Source organism: Kryptolebias marmoratus, linkage group LG9 (genome assembly GCF_001649575.2).
Source record: "Kryptolebias marmoratus isolate JLee-2015 linkage group LG9, ASM164957v2, whole genome shotgun sequence".
In the NCBI taxonomy this organism is placed as follows: Eukaryota; Metazoa; Chordata; class Actinopteri; order Cyprinodontiformes; family Rivulidae; genus Kryptolebias; species Kryptolebias marmoratus.
The window spans coordinates 28,451,816-28,457,596 of NC_051438.1; positions in this window are offsets into that span (position 1 = coordinate 28,451,816).

Below are 5,781 nucleotides of genomic sequence, written 5' to 3' on the forward strand. Positions count from 1 at the left end.
TGATGGCTGCACGCCTGCCTGCAGGTATACAGATAACGGGTGTTTATTTTTTTAGCAAGTGGGCAGGCAGCATGGGGCACAGAGTCTGTCTGAGGGGTCTCAGCAGAAAGGATCAGCAAACTGAAGTGCCAGGACAAATTAGCAGCTGAACCTGGATGAGAACAGACAGGAGGGAGGCAAAAAGTCTAAATGAAAATTAAAAATGATGAAGAGCAACACTGAACTGGAACATTGTCATGTCAGTAGGATGTATTTTGTTTCACATTTACTGAAAGATGAAGAAAGGTGTCCGAATGATGTAAGGCATCACCTGCAGGCTCATCAGCACAATCTGTTCATTTATTTTTGTGTGTTTTGTTGCATGCTGTCAAGTGTCTGCTGTGTTTTTCTCTTATTAGCAAGAAAACGGAACCAAAGTGAGAAAGGAGAGAGGAGCGTGGATGGACGAGGGAAAATGGAGCAGAGCAGGTACGGAAAAAGCCCGAGCGAAGGAACAAGATCAGAGCTGAGAGTCATGTGACAGAGCAGCACGTGTCGGCCGGCAAAGTCAACTCTCCCTCCTTCTTCCTCACCCTCCTTCTTTCCACTTAGATACAGGAGGTGCTCTCAGCCAATCAGAGTGCAGCAGCTCTATTATGCAGTTTTAGATGTCTCCACGTCTGACTGTCGTATTTGTGCTGACAAATTACTTCATGAAGAACTGTTTAACTTCAACTGATTTTAATATCTAAATATTAAAACCAACAAAAATTTTTTTTCAGTGCACCAATAATTGCAGAATTTAGATTTATTTAATTAGAAAACTTTCCATGCTCTTTACATGACAGTTTGATAACAAGATTGCAATTGTGTGCTAACAATTTAACATCCATCCATCCATCCATCCATCCATCCATCCATCCATCCATCCATCCATCCATCCATCCATCCATCCATCCATTTTCTGCTGCTTACCTGTGGTTGGGTCGTGAGGCAACAGGTTCAGGAGGGAAACCCAGACATCTGTCTCCTCAGCAACACTCTTCAGCTTCTCTTAGGAGATCCCATGGTGCTCCCAGACCAGAGAGGATACATAATCCCTCCAGAGATTTTTGTGTTTTGTGTCTGCCCCGGGGTCTCCTCCCAGTGGGAAATGCTCAGAAAGCCTCAGCTGACCTCCTTTGCTGCAGAGGAGCAGCAGCTTTACTCCATGCTCCCCTCGGATGATGGAACTCCTCACCTTATTTCCAAGGCTGAGCCCTGCCACCTTATGAAGGAAGTTCATTTCTTGTTTCAGTCATGATCCATACCTCATGACCGTAGGTGAAAGTAGGAATATAAACAGGCCAGTAAAACAAGAGCCGTACATTTTGACTCAGCTCTTTCTTCACCACGACAGACCAGACAGTGTGATGCCTCCATAGTTGCCTTCCCCTTTTTTAAAAGATTTGGATCATTTTGGAGTCTGCCACTGCATAGGTGTTGCCCCAGTTCTCCATTTGACACTGAACAGGACAGATCCACAACACCCAGAGCTTTCAGCAACTCAAGGCAGATCTCCTTCATTCCTGGCCCCCTGCCACCATGGAGCTTTTTAACAGCTCAATAATAAAAAGGGAATAATTAGAATTAGCAGAGTAATTACCCAGCAGTAACACTGAGTACAAATGAATGTTGCATTCACACTGAAATTTATGCAATAACAAAAAAATGCTGCATAATTAAAGTGATTGTTGTATTACATATTTATTATGAAATCTACATGTAAACAATCATATCTGATAGGAGTTATCAGTGACTTTAATACAGGAATACAACAAGGTAAAACTTCATAACTTCTGAAGAAAATGCACATTTAAATATCAGTGAGCAAACCACCTACAGCATGTATGGAGTCTGCTCAGGTCAAAAACTGTCAATACGGAGCAGCATTGTGTAATACTAATGATGCAAAGTGTGTGGGCGCCTTAAAATGCTGAAATAAATACTGTGTGGATATAAGCACATTTTAGCTTGAGCTGCATGAGCCTTTAGCCATTGGATTGTGTACATCTGCTGACTCACAGGGCACTAACTAATCATATTTGAACAAGCAAGAATTACATAAACATAGAAACACAATCCATCCAGCTTAATTCCAAAGTTCTGCTCTTTTGCAGCTTCTCTTTTGCACATATTTTAGTGTGTTTAATTAATTCATGAAATGATGCAGTATTGCAGTAATTCTTGTTTTTCTTTTGTCGCTTTCATCCATTTTTTCTTTATTCTGCGTATTTGAAGCTTTTTAAATCCGTATAGATATTTCCATCTGTCTCTCTTTTTGATGTTTAGTTTTGTGCAGATTTCGTGACCGTGGATAAAAAGCAGCCCCCCCCCCCCCCCCACACACACACACACACACTCTGCACACTCTGCACACTGGGATGACCAGGTTAAATGCAAAGCATGCTAAGCCTCTGTGTTACTATGCAGCAGATGGAGGAAGAGAGAGAGAGAGAGACAGAGAGAAAGAGAGACATTGCTGGACAAAAGCAGGTATTTGTCATGGATGAGCTGAGAAGCCTTTGCTGCATCAGTGCATGCAAAAACAAAATCGTGCAGATAAAGTATCTGAACTACGCTTGTGCATGACTTGTAAGGATGTGTTTGCTTACAGGTGCATATTTACTTCTGTTGTGTGAGGATATCAATACACAATCTGGGCTGATCAATGCACACATGATTGATTTACTACACGGGGTTATGATGTAACAGATGGATAGCAGGCAGGAGAACGAAAGCTTTGCACACAGTGGGACTCTGTGTTTGTGTGTGTGTGTGTGTGTGTGTGTGTGTGTGTGTGTGCACATGCTGACAGATGTGACTGTGCAGTGTGATCATTATGCTGAATGCAAATAACATAAACCCCAACAGAAATTGTCAGTCATGCAAAGTTAGAAGTCGTCTGTGTCTTTTTTTCCTTTTTCTTTTTTCGCCAGTTATCCTGCAAATATTATTCGTCCGTCTAAATACACCAGAAATTCTTCAAGACAATCTCATACCAAACAAAACATCTTTGAGGAACTCTGCTAACTTGACCCCAGCTGGAACTTCACCTGCAGATGGATGACCAACTTCCTGACGGACAGGAAGCAGGAAGTGATGCTGGAGAAGCTTGTCTCTGATCTCCTGACCGTCAGCATCAGATTACCCGAGGCTGAGTTCTTTATCCACTCCTCTTCTCCCTGAACTCTGACAGCTGCATCTCGACCCATCAGTCTGTCAAGCTCCTAAAGTATGATGCCACTGTCACTGCACTCATTTCTGCTGGGGACAAATCCACATACAGGTGGGAGATGAACCACCTGGTGAACTGCTGAAGGCAGAATAATCTGGAGCTTCATGCTCAGAAGACAGTGGAGATGATGGTGGATTTCAAGAGGAACTCAACCCAACCTGAACTCATCACACTCTTCAACTCAACAGTGGACACTGTGGATTTGTTCTGCTTTCTGGGCACCACCTTCACTGAGGACCTGAGATGGGAGCTCAACATCAGCTCCCTCATATCCAACGCCCAGCGGAGGATGTACTTTCTGAGGCAGCTGAGGCAGTTCAACATGCTAAAGTCAAATCATGATGAGCTTCTACACAGCTGTCTTTGAGTCCATCCTCACCGTCCATCACCACGTGGTACGCTGCTTCCACTACTAAGAACAAGAGCAGACTGCAGCGTATCATTCATTTTAATGCCTGTTTGCACTACAATCCAAAATAAATTGTAGTTACATATCTACTTGCTAACCAATAAAGCAATCTTTACCCATCTTCAGTCTAACACTGCAAGAAAAACAAACGAGAGCATTACACACCTGGGCCTTGCATGGCCAGTGCAACAGTCAGCCTGGAGCACAGGATCTTTGTGTTGATTGGCTTCATTAGTTTCACCTGTTGAGGCGTTTAAGGCATGTCTGCTAAGCACTGAGACAGAGATTACCTCTATTACTGCTGCACAGTATGTTTCACTGGCTTATTTAAGATATTTACCACAGACTTGACTGTTTTTAATTAAACAAAACTCCAATTTTATTGACTAATGTATTCAGTCTCTTTGCTCCAAACCAACAAGCTGGGCTGCAACAAAAGAAAAATCAGAAACACTTGTCATTGCAGCAGCAGAATTACAGGAATACAACCTGTTCGTGTCACATTCTGTACCTCTCCACGGCTGCAGAAGTGCGTTATTTTTGTGAGTTTAATTTAAGGTGCAAATCTAGAAGAATATGTTTTTTTGCTTTAATAGAAAGCTCTTGTCAAAGAAAAAAAAATCACTTTTTAGGCCCTCACATTCAACTATGCCATGTTGACACCAGCCTGTGATTTACAGCACTGGGCCTACGGGTAATCCATCTACATAAAACATGGTTTATAGTCTGAGAGTCGAAATTCCTTGATGCTATATGTAAATATTTACCCATTTTTTCTTCTTCTATCATTTACCACTATGAATTTTTTTCACACATATTTTTTTTAGTAAATGGGTCGATATAACAGAGCAAGCTGAAATAAATGCAAAAACATGTAAGCAAACTTTAAATTCAAACCAAAATCAATATTTCACTTTCAGGGACATTTGCTTACCATGAATATGGGCTTTTTGAATCTAAGCTGACCCTGGATCTGTAACCTTTAGTTACATAACTGAACTGAGGTTTTAGTACCTATTGTACAAATTAAATTATGATGGTGAAAAAAGACATCCGGTGTTCTTGCATATTTTCATTCTAATGAGTTCATGCTCACACAATTACAATCTAAGCTATAAAAAGGTCAAACAAATCATATTAATCAGCGTATGGTTCCAAAAAAACAACAACACATGGAACAATTTCATGTTTTGCTATATTTTGCACATCTGTTATTTATGCATCATTTGTTGTTTATCAACCTAAACACACCTTGCGCATCTGTGACTTCACCACTGGCTGCTTTCTGTGCTTCTGCTGCTGCTGCAGGAGGAATTCATGTCTCTGAGGATATTTGTCAGCTGTAAGATTTAATCTTTCATCTGCTCCTGATTTTTTGAATCATGTAAGTGGAACTTGAATTAATTTTGTGCTTGCTTTGGTACATGATTATCTGACAGAGAGGCTAAATTTATTCTCACTTCAATTAAAAAGTCTGAGGCATCAAATTCAGATTTTATACTCCACTTGACCTGGGCTCAAAATAAAGGTGTGGCTTCAACCACTTGTGTAAATACCTTTTCCAAACCGCAATTTTAAAAATGTAAAATGTAAATAAATCAAATAGAATGAAATGATTTGCAAATCTCATAAACCCATATTTTACGCACAATGGAACACAAGAAAACCACCAAATGTTAAGATTAAGAAACTGTACCTTTTTTTAAATAAATTACATTTTATGTCAACCATACTTGCCCAAAAAGTTGGGCCAAGGGCAACAAAAGGCTGTAAAAGTAAGTGGTACAAATAAAGAACAGCTGTAGGAGCATTTTGCAACTAATAAGGTTAATTGGCAACATGGCAGCAAAGTTTGGATATATAAAGAACATTTTAGAGGCTGAATCTCTCAGAAATAAAAACAGGCAGGGGTTCACTAGCCTGTGAAAATAGTGGAACAATTTCAGAATATTGTTCACTATCAGAATATTGGGAAAACTTTAAATATCCCATCATCTGCAGTTCATAAAATAAAACATCTGAGCTGAAAGTCAATATGATATGCTTCCTGTGGTCCAATAATATAAATAATTGAAAGAATCAAGATTTGAAACAGTTTGAGAAACCTTCGTATTAA